The sequence below is a fragment of the Podarcis erhardii genome (genome assembly GCF_964252035.2).
Source record: "Podarcis erhardii genome assembly, chromosome: 14".
NCBI classification, from domain to species: Eukaryota; Metazoa; Chordata; class Lepidosauria; order Squamata; family Lacertidae; genus Podarcis; species Podarcis erhardii.
The window spans coordinates 19,145,293-19,166,503 of record NC_138503.1 but is presented as its reverse complement, the minus strand read 5'-3'; the positions used below and the strand labels follow the sequence as shown (position 1 = coordinate 19,166,503).

Here is a 21,211-nt window from a genome sequence, read left to right as displayed (position 1 = left end):
TCTCCCTACTCAGGACTTTTGGTATCCTTTCTTTTTCTTCTGCCCCCCTCCCACCCCTCCAAAGAGGTCTGGCTTCTCTTTTCTCTCTTACAGCCCTCCTTTTGCTGCCTCCCACCACCCTCCTCTTCCCCACCCAAGCTCCTGTCTTATTTTTCCTGGATTCCTGCCTACCTTGACTCAAACTTTTCATAGGAGGATTCAGTGCCTTTAGCAATCTGCCAGCTATAGCAAGAGGTATCTAAAGAGGGACAGGAGGAGTCTGGAAGTCTCTTTTCACAGCCAGTAGCAGCTCAACGTGGGCTGTTGCTTAAAATCTCTCACCCCCACCCCTTCGCTCTTTTGATTTTTTTTCCCCTTCCAAAAAATCAACCTTGCTGCTGCTGCTGCTGCTTTTGCTGCCACTGCATGAAAGGAACCTGACGTACCAATAATTTTGATTTCTTCTTGGGAGGTTAATAAACCAGGGAGGGGGGAAAGATCTATCCACAAAACAAAAGCAGGAAATCTCATCTGGAGGCTGTGAAGGGGATCTATAAGGGATCGCCGGACGTTGTAACCTCTTTCTTAACACACAAGAATCCTTATTGCTCTGTTAGGTGTATGGGACTTAAATTCTTGAAGCACTGAATTTGTTGAAGGTAAGCATGTATTTTTCCTTTTTTGCTGTTAAGTGTTTTATTTTTAACCAAGGTGGGATGGGTTGGATGTTTCCCCCTAGAATCCAGAGGCAGTGGTACCTTTGAATGCCATATGTTTGGAGCATTGAACAGGGTTGAAGCTTTCATGCCATGCTTGTAGAATTCCTGGAGGGCTCTTGCTGACCACATCCCTGGCCAGATGAGCTGTCAGTCTGATTCAATGGATTATGTATGTGCAGGAATGCAAGAATATGGGGTGGTTTCGACACCCAACTTGTTGTAAAAAGTTGCACCCCAGAAAAGTTTGCTCATGTCAGAGAAGCGTGTGCATGTGCGATGCCCACTGTTGCCAAGCAACCAAGAAAAAGATCAGACTCTGCCAGCAACTCAGTCTGTTGAAATTACAAGGAAATAGATCTATAGTCCGAAGAAGGGCATTGCCTAGTCTGCTTGGTAAAACAGTAATAATAACAGACTCTGCTTATAATGAAAGAATAGCTGGTGCAGAAGATGTAGAGTAGGGTTAGGAGTCAACCACCCAGCCCTCTCCCCAGTTATGCCAACTGAATACAGACGGCACTTTAGTGGAAAATTTATTCTGCAAGCCTCTTGTTTTCCATCAGAAAAAGTTTCTGTCATTGTCCCTCCCTACCCCACCACAGACAAATATCATCTTATTTTTATTTATACCATGCCATGATCATACTTACAGCACCTTGTAGAGTTACATGGAATAGCAGCATAGATGGGTCCCCGCCTGCAAGGAGCTTACAATCCACATAAATCAGAATGAGGGGGAAAGGAGGAGATAATGAATGCTGACAAATGTAATTAATGCTTCTGAAATCCATTCATAAAGCAGGATTCAACTATTTGCTTTCAATTGTGAAACAACAGCATTTGTACATCTCCATCTTTTCAAATCTTCAGCTTACCTCAGGAAATTTGCTTCCATGGCTTTGGCTAAATTCAGTGAGAACAAATTGTATCCAGTCTATTTTTGCTCTGTGTTAGTTCATTCAGATGTGTTCATTCATAAATCTGTTCTCTCTTACCTCCTCATCATTCTGTAATTTTTATTTTTTAAAAAACAGCAACACAGAAACAAATCGGCATTTTGTATGCATTTTACTCTAAAAATGCATTTCTTGTATATATTTTATTTCCATAAAGCACTTTATATACAGCATGATTTTTTTTTGGGGGGGGGGTTGAGCCGAGAATTGTATAACAAAATTCAGAGAAATGTGAAAAGCAAATGACAACTATATTCTAATATGCCTATTAGTTTAGGAAGTCCACATCAGAACAGTTTGCTTAAAAATGTAGACCAAGTTAAAGCATTTATATATGGAATAGCAGTGCACAACGACTATGGGCTGAATTTACCATAGCCCAGCCTAAATTTAGAACTGGGTTGCAATCTTAACCATATCTACACAAGAGGAGGAAATCCTATTGAAATCAATGGGGTTTACTCCCCGTTTAAGTGGGTTTAGGATTACAGCCTCAGTTTATCACATAGGCACTTCTCACTCTTTCTTCCATGGAGTTCTGAGTGGCGTGCATGGACTCTTCCTAATTTTTTCCTCACAACAACTCTGCGAGGTAGGCCAGCCTGAGAGATAGGGATTGGCCCATTGTCATCAAGTGAGTTTTGTGGCTCAAAGCCCATGTCCTCAGCCCACTTCCCAAGCCCACACTGCCTGCCTTGGTCAGTTGTGACTCATAAAGCAAAGCACTGATACCAAACAGCAAAATTATAGATTCGCTAATAATGTATTTGCAAACCGTTCTGCAAAACTGGAAATTACAGAGCTCACCGCCGTTGAGCAAGATTCAAAAATCGTTATGCTGCAAAACCAAGAATTATTGGATGTGTTTGTACTTTGATGTCACCTCCTGGTATAATCTGTCTGTGACTTCCATTATATGTGAGGGTGATTGTGTAAAGAGGCTGTAATTACCATAGGATTGGGTGGCTGGTGAGCTCAACACTAGTACAAATGATGGATGAATGGCTGCGGGAAAGGAGGGGGGAGTATGTTTGTCCTACATTCTAAAATAAAACTTAAAAAAAAAATCAATAGACTTGGGCAGCTAACAGGGATTTGTTGCTGTTGAAATATGGTTTGTTGCAAGGTCTACAGTGACTTGGCATTCTTTTAAAGTCCAGGGATCTGCTTAGAATCTCTAAATACCCGCCTTCCTTTTGAATGAATGCACAGAAAGTGCAATTTTTCCAAGCTGCGGTTTCACGTTGAAAAGAAAGTGTCGTTTCTACATGGAGACTGCTTTTTTTCTTCTTCTTTCAACCCCTTCATTACTCATGGAAGTTTGCATTTTCAACCTGCTGCCAAAACCTCACATTTTCCCCCTACCCTATCCAGTTAAAAAGTTTCTTTTCTCTATGGCTCTATTAGTCTTATTTATTTTTTAAAAAAACTTCTTAGACTTCTTCCAACAGCGGTAACACTCAGAAGGAACATAATCTGTTTTTTTTTAAATGGTTAAAGCAAATTGCTCACTTCTACAAGTCAGTCCAAATTGACTGTGTAAATCGTAAAGACGAGCAGGAAAAGTTATAAGGTGCTTTTAAAAAAGCAATCGTTAAATCCACCAGCATTACCCACTAGTGCTTTGAAACTATTATTGGGAGGGTAACAGCAATTTAGCCAAGTGGTGTTATTTACTAGGAAATTGTATATCACTGGGATGAGGATAAGGTCTTTGGCCCCTGTGCACATAGATTGAATTCCCCCTTCCCACTTTCAGGTTTGTCTTAATAGATAGGAGGCAACTCTGTGGCAGTAGAGGCAGGTCCCACCGCTATCGCAACGTTGTCCCAAGATGCCTGGGAGAAAATGCACTGAAGAACCTTGAGGAACCTGTAAAATTAACCAACACAGTTACCTTTCTAGGAGTATCCAATAGCCATGTGTATCTATGGGAGAAATGTCATAGTCTGTACTAATAAATATCATTGGGATGCATTTAAGAACAGGGCCAGTGTGGAGCAGTGGTTAGAGTGCCAGACTAGAACCTGGAAGACTAGGGTCCAGATCCCTCCTCAGATATGAAGCTCACTGGGTGACCTTGGGCCAGGTGAGCCTAACATACCTTACAGGATTAAACAGTGGTAGGAGGACCATATACCCTCCTTAACTGAAGACTTAAATTTTGATCTGCTACTTCAGTGACCATAATGCCTTGGGAGGAAGTGGACAGGTTTTGCACCTGTTTTGCAATGAAAAAGATACTTACCAGTGTCACTGAGGTAGGATATTGTTTGTTGCGAACTTACTACAGAGGACAAGCATAAGTTGTGAGTCTTTTGACTGGCTCTTCTGAAAGTGGTCCATGAGACCAAAGAAGAAGTCATGGGTCATGTATACAGGGCCTAAACTTTATTTCACAAAGAGACTGGATGAGTACAAAATAAGGACCTAGTTTTTGGCCTTGTTGGGTCACCCAATCCAGCCAATACACAGCATCAGATTCTTAAAGAAAAATGAATAGTTTTTGTTACATACAAGAACATATAGACACTGGGGGTGGGGGAAGACAGGTAAGTAAAAGAAGGCTTATTCACACCTCCATTTGCCCTGCCATTTCCCCCCAGGAACACTTATGGTATAGCACCGAATCAGAACAAATGGCAATCAGTTTTTCAATGGATTGCTGTTTGTTATGATTTAGCGCTAAAGGGTGTGTTTTCTGGGGGGAAAGCAGCACAGCAAAGGCAAAACCACTCAGACCTTTGCTTAGAAAGCACAGGAAAAGCAGAAAAGCACCCAGACCTGTGCTTTCTAGGCAGAAGACAAGTGGAAGTATGGGCAAGCCCAAAGAAATGGTAACATAGTCATGGAATAAAATAATAACAATAAACCAGCGTACCAAATTTCACTTTTGCTTCATTGAAGCATCAGATTCTGGTGAAAACAGTGCATTGAGGACTTTGCAGTGGCCCTGCCAGATCTCTTCCTACTCCTTCTCCTGGTTTTTCTAATTTTCCAAATTTCCAATCTCCTAATTTATATTGCCTCCTCCCACATTTTGCCCTTGCTCTGCCCCCTGATGCAACAATCCTTCAGGCTCTGAACCGAGACCTTTGCCTTGGCTTTTCCCTTCCTGGATCCACCCACTAGATCCACCCCTTGGTCTCCCCTCAGGAACCACCCCCCTCACTGCCCCTGCTTTGCACCCTCCTTGAGTGTTTTACACCTTGGTGAAATGTATCCTTGAAATCTAATAATGTTTCTTGCCTAGGCAGAGGATAGGGACAGGCAGTGCTTTTTTCTGGTGGTACACAACAATATGCAGTAGTATCATCTGGGGTGGGGAGAGGGAAGGAGGTGGGAGGGCTCTCAGACCCCATCAGAGCATGATGCCTCCTTCCCCAAGCCTGGGAAGTGTTTGCTCAGCTTAGGGGAGGAGGCACGATGCTCTGACAGGATCCTGGAGCCCTGCTGCCACCTTCCCAAGCCAGGCAGGGAAGGCCTCTTCACCTGGGCAGCAATGGGGGCCAGCATGGTGTAGTGGTTAAGAGCGGTGGACTCATAATCTGGTGAACAGGGTTCGCTTCCCCGCTCCTCCACATGCAGCTGCTGGGTGACCTTGGGCTAGTCACACTTCTCTGAAGTCTCTCAGCCTCACTCACCTCACAGAGTGTTTGTTGTGGGGGAGGAAGGGAAAGGAGATTGTTAGCCACTTTGAGACTCCTTAAAGGTAAAGGTAAAGGGACCCCTGACCATTAGGTCCAGTTGTGACCGACTCTGGGGTTGCGGTGCTCATCTCGCTTTATTGGCCGAGGGAGCCGGTGTACAGCTTCCGGGTCATGTGGCCAGCATGACTAAGCTGCTTCTGGCGAACCAGAGCAGCGCACGGAAATGCCATTTACCTTCCCGTCGGAGTGGTACCTATTTATCTCCTTGCACTTTGACGTGCTTTCGAACTGCTAGGTTGGCAGGAGCAGGGACTGAGCAACGGGAGCTCACTCCGTTGCGGGGATTCGAACCGCCAACCTTCTGATCGGCAAGTCCTAGGCTCTGTGGTTTAACCCACAGTGAGACTCCTTAGGGTAGTGATAAAGTGGGATATCAAATCCAAACTACTCTTCTTCTTCTTCTTCTTCTTCTTCTTCTTCTTCTTCCTCCTCTTCCTCTTCCTCTTCCTCTTCCTCTTCCTCTTCTTCTCCTATGTCCCGGCAGGTGGGTGGGCAGGGAGACGTGTGTCAAGCAGCTCACCTGCCTTCACCACCCAGCCTTGGCATCAGGCCACGCCCCTCACACATGTGCTGGCCCCGCCCCCTACGTGCTGGTGAGTACTGGCCCATTTTTCTAGGAAAAAAAACCCACTGGGGACAGGTGTGTGTGTAGAAACTAGACTACTGTATAAAGGTAAAAAATCACTTTCATTGCTCTGCTCACTTTTGCCTCTGGCCTAGTGTCCACCTCTGGCATGTGGCCCCCAGAAGGTTGCACACATGGTAATGTGGCCCTCAGGCTGAGAAAGGATCCCCATTCCTGCCTTACAGAGACTGCTGGGAGGTGTAGAAGATCAGGAGTACCTATAAGAGAATACACTACATTAGATCAAAACCTAAGCCCACTCTTACATTATTATTTTCTAAAATGCATATTTATATAAACGAACTAGATCCTTAAAATCCTATTTAATCTGGACTTTAAATCTGGAGGGTCACCAAACAGCTCATGCACTTAATAGCCGTCTTCCCTGGAGTAGGTTTGACATAGAAGTGTACCCTCTGCTTCTCCTATCTCCTTGCTCCTGTTGTCACTGGATGCTTTAGCAGTTGTAGTTGAATCAGAATTATGATGAGGAACCTCTGCATCTCCATACATACTCAAGCTGGTACCCGAGGTGGGATCTTTTGCAGATGTTCAACATTTCTAATTACAATGAATCCCATTTTCAGGGTTCATATGCTCAAAGGAAGCGTGCAATCTGCTCCTAAGAGTCACACGGTGCTCATGTCTACAGGTTGGCTGAAATTTATCACCTGCAATAGTGCTAGCAATGTTGACCAGGTGTGGGGCCCCTGAACTACATCTCCTATTGAACCTAGCAAGCATGGTCAATGGCCAGTGGAGATAGGAGTTGTAGTTCACCAATGTCTGAAGTGCCAGTGGTTCCCCAGAATGGAAGCAGGCCAACAACTCTGATGCTGTGTCCTTTAGCCCTTTGTTTTGCATCACTATATTCTTTCACCTTGTCCTGGTTCTGCTGGTGAGCACAGAAAGTTTGGTGCATGGATCGGCACATCTGTCAGTTGGGGAAACATCTCAGTTCCTCATTTTTCCAGTCTTCCATTCTCCACATCGGTGTGTGATTGATTGATTGATTGATTGATTGATTGATTGATTTTTGAAAGGCCTCACATGAAATTGATCAGCAATTTTGTGCAGATTTCTCCTAATACATACATTTTTTTTCTTTGCAATTTTGCAAAGCAGTTTCCCCAGCATGATAAATTTTTGTATGTTATTTTTTTACTAATATATGCATTTACATGCACGCTTCACTTGGCTGGAGAACTGCATTGCAAAAATATGGAGAAGGATGACTGTGCTTCGGTTTGTGTGTTGCTTTAGAAAGTGCCGATTAGGTAGGTTTGCCTTCAAATGAAAACTTAATCAAATTTCACCCTGACCCTAGTTTGGTATGAATCTGACAAGAAAAATGCAATCTGGGAAATGTCTCCTCTGAAACTCTGCATGAAGTAGGTCAATAGGCCATAAAGATCTTTAATAATTCTATTTTCCAGTTCTGTCCTTCATAGTGAGCTGCTTGCAGGGTTTTCTTCAAACAGCGAAGGAACACCCAACCCAGATCCAGTCCCAAATCAATTTGAGGCATGGGGCAAATGTTCGATTGGGGTTTTGAGAGGGGGAAGGAGATGCTGTACCTCCTTCCTTGCAGGGAACATGCTTGTGAATGAGCTCCTGCATCCTGCAGGATTGAATCCTTTGCTCACCAGCAAGTGAGTGGAAGATTCAGTCCTGCTGGAGTCTGCTTCCCCAGCCCATTCCCTGTGGTGGAACATGCTGGAGCTGCCTGCCTCTCATTCCTGCCTGACATTCAGCCCCTTGACAGCCCCAGATCATTCTGGGTAGTCCAATGTGGGGTGATTTGAGGCTGATTCTACCCAACTCAGGAAAAGCCTGGAGCCCCCCATTTGAGCCTGATTCAGTTCAAGATTTGGGCTTTGGCCAAATCCGGTACACAACCCTAATCATCAATGACTTGAGCACAAGGTTTGGAGTACATGTCCCACAGCATCAGTGCCTAGCTTGGTCCAAGGATGGTGTGCTAACTGAAGAGGTCCTGTTGGTTGATCATCATGTTGGGTCCATCCATAATCAGCACATTCCTGATATAGCGTTCCACATCAGAACCTATATTTGGCCAATAAAACTTTGCACAAAGAAGTTGTTTGGTCCATAGAACCCCATGATACATCTTATCATGTGCCACCTTCAATCAATTGCATATCTTAGATTCAGGTATAGCAACCGCAGCAGGCATAACAACCCGCTCACCTCTTGACAGAACATCCTCATGGACGGAAATTTTGCCAGAGGCAAAATTGGTTATTTAATAAGATGTATACACCAACAACAACAAAATCCTCCAAGCAGTTTACATGCTTGAAAGGGTGCAACTAGGTGGGCACTGTCTGTGTGATCAGTTGCCAGACTGAATAATATTTTTCAGCGTAGCGAGAAATACATCCTACTGATATCTTTTCTTCCAAGAGATAGTGCCTTGAACCACAAAATACACATGTTGACAATCTTAACAAGGAGTTTCACCCCATTTCAGAGAGTGTAAGATGTAATAATAAAATCAACTGTGTTGGGCTTCCTAAAGCTGTGTTTGATAATACAAGCATAGTGTTGTCATCTCCCAGTGAGATGCTGAATGCAAGATGGTAAGACATTGTTTTTAGTTGGTTGAAGCAGGTGTATGAGTACTTTGTGATCAGTCAACAACACAAAACGACGTCCCTCAGAAGCAAGCATTGCAATGTTTTATGAACCATACATGCCACCGTGTTTTATTGTCATTCTGTGAACACCGCTTCTCTGGAGTAGAAAGGGGAGCAGCTGGCATTTACTACAGGTTTACAAGATTCAGCTGGTTAAGTCTGTAGCAAAATGACTCTTAGTCCAACAGCACTGTCCCTCAGTGTTTGGTACATGAAGGTTATAATAGACAAGACAATGGTCCTAGGTTATTGCAATTTTCAGGTGCTGAAAAGGTGGCACTGTCACTGTAGAACAGTTTAAGAAAAGCCCATTTTAGTCCAGAAAGTGGTTCTGAGATACCTGCATAATTGGAGGGGGGGAGAGAGAGTCAGAAATTGCCAGGAAGGACCACAGAAATTTCAGATTCTTAGGTTTTGGAGTCTTTAAGAACTAAAGACTCCATTTGTGATCTGATTCACTGACTCTCCCTTCTGAAAAATAAGTACAGTGGTACCTCGGGTTAAGTACTTAATTCATTCTGGAGGTCCGTTCTTAACCTGAAACTGTTCTTAACCTGAAGCACCACTTTAGCTAATGGGACCTCCTGCTGCTGCTGTGCGCCGCTGGAGCACGATTTCTGTTCTCATCCGGAAGCAAAGTTCTTAACCCGAGGTACTATTTCTGGGTGAGTGGAGTCTGTAACCTGAAGCGTATGTAACCTGAAGCGTATGTAACCCAAGGTACCACTGTACAACAAAAGCAGTCTTCTAGGCAAGTAGATGTTCCCCATGACCAACATACAACAGTATTTTTCTATGAGAACTGTGCTTCCCAGTAACCCATAAACATGAATGGATGGAGCTGAGCATAAGTGGTTTTTGTTGTTGTTATTTGTGGGCAACAGCCTTAATTGTGTGTTTGCAAACAGAGTGTGGTAAAGTTTGGCACTAACAAAATTCCTTTCACTCCCAGTATCAATCACCATCTCTGACTGCTTCCCGTTAACTTCCACACTTCCTTTCCCTTTGTAATTCATAAACCAGGCCCTCTTCCTCCTCGTTTTCAGTTGCCAAGGCAGCTCATACAAGTTTGTCCAGGGCCAGCCCTACCATGAAGCAGAGTGTGGCACAGATGCCTCAGGTGGCAGATGCTGAGAGTCATAAAGCAGGCAGCTGTGTAGCCAAGTGATCTGTCCTGTGTGTCCCTAAGCTAGCCTTACTGCCCTTAGGTGCAGTGAAGGATGCTGTCCCATGTTAAAAGGAAGTGCCTGTGCTGGTGGTAAAGAAGGCATATTGTCTTTTGCCTCAGACGGAAAAATGTCCTCAGTTGGCCCATGATTGCAGTTAGTCTGCACCTCTGGCTTTTTTTGTGAGAAATCCAAGTTCAATGTCCACTTTATTATTTGCAATATCAACAAGTAGCATTTGTTGTGCCACACTGCTCTCAGGAGTGGTTCAGTTATCATTAACATTATCATTATTATATATATTATTACCCACCCTTCACCCTAAGGTCCCAGGATGGGTTACAACAACTAAAACACAACATTAGTATTAAAAAAACAATTTTATGCAATATTTAAAACAACAAACTACAAATGTCCAGTTTGGTTCTCTCTCTTTCTCATTTTTAAAATTCAGTTCTCCACATTTCTTCAGCAATTTCTTTTTTTAAAAAAAATCCTCTTGAAATTCTACAGCATTCTCTTAATAAATACATTTTTGTATGCGGTTATGACTTTAAATGCAAACCACATTTAATTTCTCTCCCATCCCGAGTGGCAGCCAAGATTATCAGAGCTTGTCTGATTTGTATCCTGGGGTGCAGCATTCCTTGTGATTGCTACATTGCTGAGTGACACAATTAATCAATTAATGGACATATCTGCAGTCACCACACATAGCAGCCATTAGGCAACTTTATTCTTGAACCCTTTCATACAACCTGGCCATAGTAATTGCCTTCTCTGGTGGCTGTTCATCCTGCTGCAGAAATTTATAATGTAATGTTTTGTGGATGCATTTCCCCAGCACCTGATTCCTAAATCATATAAGCTTCCAATTCTCTCTGCTACCATGATTTAGCTAGTTATCATAGGCATATATAGATTCGCCCAGAGCTTGTATTAGGTGTCCAAATTTAAATATTTCAACCACAACATCTGTGTAGTGAACTACTTACTGAGGCAGCTCTAGATTTGGCAATTGGAGGTGGGGGAAGTCAGTTGTAGTCGATCTCCCAGACACTGTGAGAGTGTTGCCCTTCTGAAAGCATCATTTTTCTTGTCCAGTTTGGCAGTGATTTTATAAAATGTCAACGAGCCCATCGATAACTTATACTCAGTATATAGTCATATAGGATATAGTCATTAGATTCTAGAGCAGCATGACCTCAGTTGAGCCATGAGGACACAGTGTTCCTGAATTCCAGCTTTGTCACCAAGTTGTAGTGTCTCTTTGAGGCTTCTCTAACAATGACATCTCCTAAGGCCACATGAAGGGAACTTTTGGCCTTCTAGATGTCGCTGAACTACACCTCCCATCAGCCCCAACAAGCGTGGCCAGTGGCCAGGGATGATAGGATTTGTTGTTAAGCAACATCTGGAGGGCCAAAGGTCCGCCCTTGGTCATGCTTCTTGGTGCTGATGGGAGCTGTAGTTCAACAACATCTGGAGGACCAGAGGTTTCCCACTGCTACCTTAGACAGTACATTGTTTTGACATTTTTATTCCTGTAATGCTTCTTCTAATCTCTAGACCCTTTGTAGCCACCACCACCTCTTCCTTCCTTCCTTTTACTTCTTGTGTCCCTTACAGCATCAGTGGGGAGCCTCCGACCCTTGACCCTAATTAGACCCACAAGGCCTTTGCCTGCAAGGCTATTTGGGGCAAACTACACCCTCCTGTCAGGACGCAGGTGGCGCTGTGGGTTAAACCACAGAGCTTAGGACTTGCTGATCAGAAGGTCGGCGGTTCGAATCCCCATGACAGGGTGAGCTCCCGTTGCTCGGTCCCTGCTCCTGCCAACCTAGCAGTTTGAAAGCAAGTCAAAGTACAAGTAGATAAATAGGTACCGCTCCAGCGGAAAGGTAAACGGCGTTTCCGTGTGCTGCTCTGGTCTGGTTTGCCAGAAGCAGCTTAGTCATGCTGGCCACATGACCTGGAAGCTGTACGCTGGCTCCCTCGGCCAATAAAGCGAGATGAGCACCGCAACCGCAGAGTCGGCCATGACTGGACCTAATGGTCAGGAGTCCCTTTACCATTACACCCTACTGTCAGTCACCTGATCTCAGATGACATCAGCTGTGAAGAACCATTACCTTCAATCTAAGCACAAAGTATTAACTTTGGAAATAAGGGGCGGTGCCCAGTGGTCTCTGTCTGCTAGCGCAAAGGCTCTTGAGCTAGCAGATGAATGAGTTTTGATGCTGCGCAACAGAGGAATCCAATGCAACAGTTGTGCTAGCAGACACTTGTGGTGTAACATAATCTATTGCACAACAGAGCTATAAGCAAACTGCTTATGCGTTCTCTTGTGCAACTAATGTTCTGTTGGCACCAAAGCATTTTGCCAAAAGAACAAGTCAAAGTCACTTAACAGTACATTAGATACAACCCAGTAGGTCTTTGATCTTAGAACTCAGCACGAGAGTGCTAAGATCAATAACCTTCTGTTATTTGTATCATTTTCACTCACACCAAGATTGGCTGCCTCATTATACATTGCTGAAGGTTCTCTCCACCTGCTCTATGCTTTTTGGTTTACTCCTCAATAGCCTCTCCCACTTATTTCAAGGCCAATAGGGCGTTAAGGAAACATATATTTGAATAATGTTGGCCGTTCAGAACATACCTCACAAGCTTCAGTGTGTGAAATAACAAGATGCCCATAACATGGTGCTCTAGTGTGCATGCGCGTGCACGCGCGCGCACACACACACAAGCATGGATACTAGAGTCAACACTCAAGCATTTAAACTCTAGAGCAGAGGTGCAGAGCTAGGTCTGGCCAGCCGGTCAAAAATTTATCTTCCCCCACTCACTGTGGGCCAAGTTGAAAATAGGTTGCCATTTTCTGTCCATGTGGTTTTAAATCAAACCAGATGGACAAAGACGCAACATTGCACTTTGCAAGTCCCACAGACCAGGTGATCATAGGTTATTAGGAAGCCCTGGGCACAGCACTTTAGAAGCCCTGATGATCACCTGATTGGTGGGTAGGGAAGGAGGAAAAAATTAGGTTCAGTACACATTTAAAGTCAACTTTGTCAAATCCACACCATGTGAAACGAAACACAACAATCCTTCAAAATGCGCACCAACCTGAATTTTGCGATGCAGTTCTCCACCCAACCAATGTTTACCAAAAACATGCTTATATTAGGGGAAAGTGTGCATAAAAATGAAGATAAGGGTGGAAAGGAAATACAAAAATGCATTGGGGGAGATTGCATTGCAAAAAAATGTGTACATTAGTCAAAAAAGCATATTGTTGTTGTTTAGTCGTGTCCGACTCTTCGTGACCCCATGGACCAGAGCACGCCAGGCACTCCTGTCTTCTACTGCCTCTATAGGAATGTGGTTTTTTGGGAGAAATTCACACCAAATTGCTGGTGGATCTTCAGGAGGTTTTTTTTTTAAAAAAAAAAAAACGAAATCTGCCAATTGATGTGAAAGTGTAGAAAACTGAATTTAACATCGGAAAAATTAGAAACTAACAGATCCTTCCAGCCTTATTGGAGGGGCTTGACACACACTGTGTATGGGGCCTTACACAGGTATTGGCAGGTGCTGTTCATCAGTGGTGTCTGCAAACCCTCTTTCAGCCCTTTTCCTGTCCCACACCTGGCATCAGGTATAGGGCAGGTAGACCTGGCTTAGCCAATATGGTCTAAGTAGGCATGTAGATCAGAGGTTCCCCACAGCTGCTCTGAAGAAAAGTAACTTACAGGAAGCTGCCTCATACTGAGCCAGGCCATTAGTCTACCTAGCTGAGTATTGTCCAGTGATTGACAGTGGCTCTCCAAGTTTCAGGGAGGGTTCTTTCCTAACCCTAACCAGAGATGCTAGGGATTGAACCTGGGACTGTTTGCATGCAAAGCAGATAGTTTGCTGCTGAAACGCAAGAAACTCATATTCACAAGGCTAACCAGACATCACAAAACAGCCAAAACAGGAGCAGCGATTAGATCAAAGTATGTTATATAAAGCAGTAGGTATAAGGTGGGAATAAAAACAGCATGGAAGTGAGGGTGGGAAGTCAACATTTTTTGGAAAAACATGTATTGAAATATAAGTAAATTTGTAAAACCTGTGAAATCAATAAAAATATATATATATGTCCAAAACAGGAGCAATGGCTTGCTAGAAAATTAACTGGAAAAAGAAGCATATATAGCTCTATTTAGGCATTCAGGGAATGCATGCAACAAAGTGTAAACAAGGTATTGTGGGAGTGTGTGCCAGCCCCACTCCAACATCCCTGTTCCCACTGACCAGGGCTGCCCCAATATATTTTGGAACTTGAGGGGGAATCCTATAATGGTGCCCCCTTCCCACCAGGAAAGAAAGGGGTCAGGGAAGATCTCTACATTAGGAACTAGGTGTTAGGGGAGATCAACAATGGTATCTGCTGCCCCATGGACCCTGCCATCTGAGGCAGTGATGTCACCTTGCCTCATGTGTGGGCCAGTCCTGCCACAACCTTCCTGCATTTAGTGGGGCAGCCTGAAAGCGATATTCTTCTTGGCACATTCAGCTGGCCCAACTAAGAATACCCTGCTGCAATCAGGACCCAGACTGTGGAGAAAATTCTAAGCTAGTTCACCCAAATGCATGAAGAAAGTTCCTTTAGACCTGCTACCTTGATGTGCCGAATTCAGAGGCAGAGCCATCAATGTACATGAGACTTTCCAGTGGTGTAAATCAAAACACCCGTCCCTGCCCCCATTCCTCAATCTGACATTCTCCAATTGTTTTGAATGGCTCAGCTACCCACCATCCCTGACAATTGTCCATCCTGCTTTGGAGAAGATACCAAGTTGGGGAGGGCTGGTCAAAACAGTGGGAGAAAAACCACAACAAAGAGTGACATGGTTACTACCACTCTAGGTTTCTCTGCTTCTCAGTCGGGGCTGGGGCAGAAGGCTGAGAGCCCCAGTAGGTAGAGCCAGAGGCAATGACAGGCAGAACCAACTTACTCTAGAATCATAGAATTGTAGCATTGGAAGGGACCCCAAGGGTCTTTGACAGTTCTACAAGGGGCAACGCTGAAATGAAGAAGGAGGACTGGTTGTAAGTAAGAAAGCAGGCAGGTGCAGGCTGGCTGGCTAAGGAGAGGATGAGACAGGTGAGCCAGTGACCCATTTGCTCTCATGCAACTGCCTCTACTGTCTGTTCCTATATCCCATTCCTCTCCTCCCCCATTTTTTTTCATGCCCCTGTGATCTCCCAGCCTCAGTCCAGTATACCTGAAGGAGCGTCTCCACCTCCATCGTTCTGCCCGGACACTGAGGTCCAGCGCTGAGGTCCTTCTGGCAGTTCCCTCGCTGGGAGAAGCCAAGTTACAGGGAACCAGGCAGAGGGCCTTCTCGGTAGTGGCACCCGCTGTAGAACGCCCTCCTACCAGATGTCAAAGACAAAAATAACTACCAAACTTTTAGAAGACATCTAAAGGCAGCTCTGTTTAGGGAAGCTTTTAATGTTTAATAGGTTACTGTATTTTAGTGTTTTGTTGGAAGCCGCCCAGAGTGGCTGGGGAAACCCAGCAAGATGGGTGGGGTATAAATAATTATTATTATTATTATTATTATTATTATTATTATTATTATTATTATTATTTCAAATCCTGGGGGAACCCAAATACCACTGGGCAAACCCGAGCAAAACATTTGCATTTATCCCGGCCTCTATTATTTGCCCATTTCATGTGAGCCATACAATGTAGGTTTCCTTGGTGCAATGGTTTGTGTGTGTTTTATTATTGGCACAGTCCCACCTAGATTTCTGAGAAGAGGCACATTTGTATGCAGCCACCGTCAGCTTCTCAAGCGCCTCCATACCGTTTCAAAAATCAACAGGAGCTTTCATAGGCTATGAATGAGACATCTTTTCTGTCCTGGTGCTCTAACCTGCCCGTTCCCTTCGCCTTCCCCTTGTTGCATTGCAGAAAGGTGCCTGGCCACCGCAAGGTGCCACCGTCCCCAAAATCAGTCGCCTCCCTCTCCCTCCTCCTCCCTCCAGTCCTTCCACCACTCAGCTCCCGTGCACCAGACAAACCGGTCACTGTGTGTGTGTACCCTTCGCGGCCAGCTTCTCAGCAAGCAGCAACAAAAGCTGTGTTCATTGCAAGGCCTGGACCACATACGGTGCCAGCTTTCAGCCTCTGCAGAGCAGCTCTGAACATTCAAGGTCCTTTAAAAAGAGCAAGAGTTGGGGCCGGAGCAGGGGTTAAGGGGAGAGAGAGAGAGAGAGAGAGAGAGAGAGAGAGAGAGAGAGAGAGAGAAGGTGGAATGAGAGAGTTGTTATATATTAAATTAACTTGAGCACCATGTAACAACGGAAACTGCACAGTTTGCTTTTTAAGAACTCACTGCCTCCTTGTGCGAGAGCAGAACAGATCGCCCTGTGTGTGTACGAGCCTGAAGTTCTTCGGTCTTCCATCCATCTGTGTGTACAAGGGGGAGTGGGTGTGAGTGGCTGCCTCTGCCTTTCCCTCTCAATGGGCTTACAGTGTGAGATGTATAGAAGCTTTTTTGTTGGGTTCAGGAATAGATGGGCCTTTTTATTTTATAATGGGAACTATCCACCTCTCTCTCTCTTTGAATATATATATATATACATATATATATATGTACACACACACACACACACACACACACACACACAATACATATGTTTGTGCGTGCAAAGTGTTTTCTCAGCATAAAATGATCACATCCCTTTCAGGTTCAGGTTCAAAGGGGGTACAGGGAATTCAGAGTAGGATTGAGATGGCTTCTAACACAATTCAACCCCCCCCCCCACACACATGTATACTTTACTTTAAATCTCTGTGCAATGTAGGGTTGTTGTCAACAGACCACAGATTGAAGGGTGGCGGGGCTCAACCCACCCACTGTTTATTTAGCTTTGGACCGAAGCCAAAGGAACAATTTGTGCGGTGGGCTCCACCCCCCAGGACCCAATTCAACCTGGGCTCCACCCCTATTTCTACCCACATACTGGAACTTTTGATTTCAAGAATCAGCAACTCTTATTTGATCCACCCCAAGACTCAGCAAGGGATATATTCAAGCTTCTCTCTTATTTTGCAATGCCAAAATATGGCAGTAACCCTCGTGTCTGTCAGGAGAACAAGGGAAATTGTGTTTTCCAGTGTTCCTGGCACCTTGCTTGTGGCTATAGGTCCTGACGAAGGGGGGGTAAGAACCCCCTCCTTCCTCAATCTTTATCCAATAGCTGTCTAAGCAGTTGGAGAAAGGAGAACTGGACTTAAATTCCAGAATATTATATTTTTCGGTCCTGTGTGGCTGTGTTAGATGCTAACATGTTTATAGCACAAAAACGTTAAGTTTTCTCTTAATCTGGAATTGTTCACGCTCATCCTCAACATGCTGTTTTCAGCCTAGATTGAGTCTAGGTGTGCATTCATACACCCCATTGCCAGCTCAGCTTACACCTGTTTTCAAATGGACATACTTCAGCGTAATGTAGAATCAATCTGCAGTGAGCTTTACTATTCAGAATGAAACCAGTTTCACAAGAAGCACATTTTAGGGACAAAAAAATATGCAATAGATCTAGATTGTGCGAGGACAAGCACTCAGTCTCCGTGGATTCTAGAATAAAATGCTATGTGTACACAGCCTATATTTTCCTTCCCAGCTGTTTAGAACTCACTATATAGAAAAATCCATAAGGGGAGAGGGAATGGTACATCAGAATGGAAACCCGGCTGGATCCGTAGGAGAGGCCAATGAGCAGGAGAGAGTTTGTCATATGCTCATACATCATAGATCTGCATTTCACGCACATGTTCTTCCATCCGCAGGAGTCATCCCTGCTTGTTATTAGATGTCTTCTAAACACTGCATTAGTCAGAGAAGCCTTTCAGACCTGAGATTCTTTGCCAACCAGCTTGTACTGAATTACTTGAGGTTTTTAGTGTTTTTGCTGTGTACCTCCTTGTGATATTTTTATATGAAAGTATGGTTTATAAATATTTAAATAAAAAATAAATCAATGGAAAGGAATTCAAAGATATCTGCAAGGAGGCAGTGGTGTAGCGTGGGTTGCCACGCCCGGGGCTGTGGGGAGGGCAGGGAGTGGGAGGGAGGAAAACAGGCACAGAGATAAAAAGAGTCATTTTGTTGTCTGAAAAGGTCACTTCCTGGTTCACAGAAGCACGATGGAAGTGCAGCACCAGATACTGAGGCAGCACCAGGTGTTGAAATTTTGTGCCCCTAACAATGTTGCGCCAGAGGCAACCGCCCCTGTGCCCCCCCCCCATGCTATGCCACTGCAAGGAGGGGAATGAAGGATTGGATAATTTTTATTAGCATTACTCAAATGTATTTGACTTTCTTGCAAAAAATTAATGATGAAATAGTAAAGCTCTCACAGAGCAAGCTTGGACCCCAACTGCACAATACATTTAAAGCAGTATCATGCCATTTTAAAGTCATAGCTTCCCCCAAAGAATCATGGGAACTGTTGTTTGTTAAAGGTGCTGAGAGTTGTTAGGAGACCACACTTCCTCTCACAGAGCTAGTTTTCAGAGTGGTTCATCAATCAATCTCTATTCCCTAAAAACTCTGGAAACTGAAGATCTCTGGCATCATCTTCCCTTTAAAAATAAAATAAAAATAAAAATGTTGGGGACTGTAATTTATCCACCACAGAGCTGCATATCCCAGCACTCTTAACAAACTACAGTTCCCATGATTCTTTTAGTGCTGAGGAAATGTGCTTTAAAGTATGATGTGCGCCGTTTAGAGGCGGACTTGTAGTGGGTCAAGGCAACATGATCTGTGTCTCAGGGAGGTTGTGAGTTTGATAGGCCTGTCTTGTGAGACTTGACACATCTCAACATGCATGGCAGACCTAAAGTTGCCTTAAGGACTTTGGAGGAGGGTGTCTGGTAGATGAGCTATTTGAAGAGGTGTGGGATTTTGGTGACAAAGGAGGCATAGAGAGCCTCCAAGGGCAGGGCATTTTCTATCCATCCTAGCTGGTGCCAGTGCAAGGAAGGCAAACAGAGAACTATTTGTGAGTCAGAAAGGCCTGCTTGCCTGCCACAGACAAGATGTTTGTGTGGCAGGAAACTAATGAGAGACCGAACATTGGCTTTTAACTTGAGGTGTGGCCATTTAAACCTGTTCCATTCATCTGGCGTGTGGTCTTGTTTAAAATGCAAATGTGACTCATTCTGCTCTTTACTCAGGAACATGCTGACTGGAAAATAACTATTTTTGAAAAAACTGAAATAAGTGTTGCCAAGCTAATCAGCCTTTGTGCACATGATATAGTTCACACAGCCACCGCCATCTTGCTTTTCTGAAGTAGTGAAGCTTATGAAGATAGTTTCAGTCTGGTTTCATTCATATTGTCCTATAAAAATAGAAGGTTATCATCAGGGCCGTCTTTAGCAGATGCGGCGCCGGGGTGCAAATATCTGCTCAGCGCTCCCAGATTACCACGAATGGGGGGGGGGCGAAGCTTCACACTGCCAGCCATGAGGAGGTGCGCAACTCTCCCCCATGCCGCTGTGGGAGAGCAATCCCCATGGAGGCTTGGGAGGCAAGCTGCATGCCTGCCAGCCATATGGTTGGCGGGGCGCAGCTGGCGGGCATGCAGGGAAAGGGGAGGCTGCCGGCAAAGCCGCGCAGCTCCCCCACTCGCTGGGGCACCCCTGAGAGGCCGGTGCCCTGGTGCAACGCACCACTAAGCTGTATGGGAAAGACGGCTCTGGTTATCATCATGCGGCCCCTAGGGGAGGACTTCTGGGGCCTCATCAAAATCCAGTTTTTTTGTGAAGTCAGGGCAGGGCAGGGGGGCCAAAGAGAAGGCGGGTTTTAAAACAGTGGATTTCAACAACAGAGGAGGTTTGAGTAATGTAGGGCTAGACGGGAACAGAGGAGCTGCAAGGATATTGGGGGCTTGAAAGAGCTGTGAGAGGGGTGAGCAATGTGAGCAGGGGCGACAGCCTCTGGTGTGTGTGTGTGTGTGTGTGTGTGTACACAAACCTTTAGACATATAATGAAAAGTGGTGTGAGAAGTCCTTAAATAAATAAATGAATAAACATATCACTGAGTTATACTGTGGAAGATGCCAATGTGGCCATAAGTTTCAGCCACCAGGCCACCTGGCTTCTGGACTGGTGAAGGTACCATCTTGTCCTTCCCCTCAGGCACCAAAATATCTTGGAACAACACTGATGAGAAGCACTGGCCCCAAAGGTCCATGCTATGGCTTCTTCTCACGCCAGCATCTTGGGATGCTTTTAATGAGAGGCCCCAGACCAAATGGGATGAGTCTATGCTGTGGCTTCCTATCACACCAGCATCAGTCCTTGGGGCATCCCTGATGAGAAGCCCCAGGCCAAATGAGATGAGTCCGTGCTCTCCAGGGCTGTAAACAGAGGTCTCTACCAGCCCAGAGATGTCAGGGGTTGAACCTTGGACCTTCTGCATGCAAAGTAGAAGCTCTACCACTGATTGTATGGTTGTATGTTGTGACCCACCATAAGCTCATCTATGCTGAAGGTATGAATGAATCAATGAAATTCCATCTGCCTCAGCCAGTACAGCTCATTGCCCCTCTTGCAGAACTACAGTTCCCCGAGTTCCATGCGGTGGGGAGAAAAAGGCTAGTTAACCAATCCTCTTTAGAAGATTTGTATGGGCAGGAAGGATTGCATTTGGGAGAAATTTTAAGATAATCAAGCAACTCATTCATCACAAAGGCCGTACAAGAAAATAGTATTACACCAGAAGCAGGTAAAGAATTATTAGGCCAGAGGTAGTGGGATAAAGTTTGTTAGCTCATCCTAAATTGTTACCTTGGGATGATTATACTGGCACAACTACTGATACGATATGGACATGGGAAATTAACAGCACACTAAAAATGTCAAGATTACCTTTTGTTTTGGAAGGTTCTCTCCTTGTTTGATTTTATTTCACTTTTGCTAAAACTTGGGCACTTCAGCTACAGAAGCTGAGGGTTAGAGCCCTGTTCAGGAATGCTAAAAGTGGGGAGGAGGCTGGGACACACTCCCAATGCCCCCACCTGTTCCATCTCCACGTCAAACAGTCCCACATTGAGAAGGAAGGTTTGAAGGAAAATTTGAAGGGTGTTCATAGCTGAAAGTGCTTAGAATATCCCCCATGATCAGAAACCGTACTGTATCAGTGCTCCTGGTCACAACAAGGATTCTAAGCACCTTAGAATCTGCTTTCACATTTTCCCTCTCAGTGTGGGAAAGTTTGAAGTCTAGCTGGAGCTCAGTGGGGTATTGGGGGGGGTATCTGTATGTATACGCATTTGCCTACCCTCTTTAAACCCACGTGCATTCGCCCAA

General features: G+C 44.7%; 1 protein-coding gene across 5 annotated transcripts in view; it reads left to right on the top strand.

The window, feature by feature from the left end:
* Nucleotides 1-260: 260 nt before the first annotated feature.
* The window catches only part of ACAN (aggrecan), an 83,660-nt gene continuing 62,709 nt past the window's right edge, over nucleotides 261-21,211 (top strand). For all 5 annotated transcript variants that reach the window (XR_014150832.1, XM_081838639.1, XM_081838641.1 and 2 more), the window contains exon 1: nucleotides 261-638. The gene's annotated coding sequence lies outside the window, so the exon portion shown is untranslated. The remainder of the gene's footprint in view (nucleotides 639-21,211) is intronic.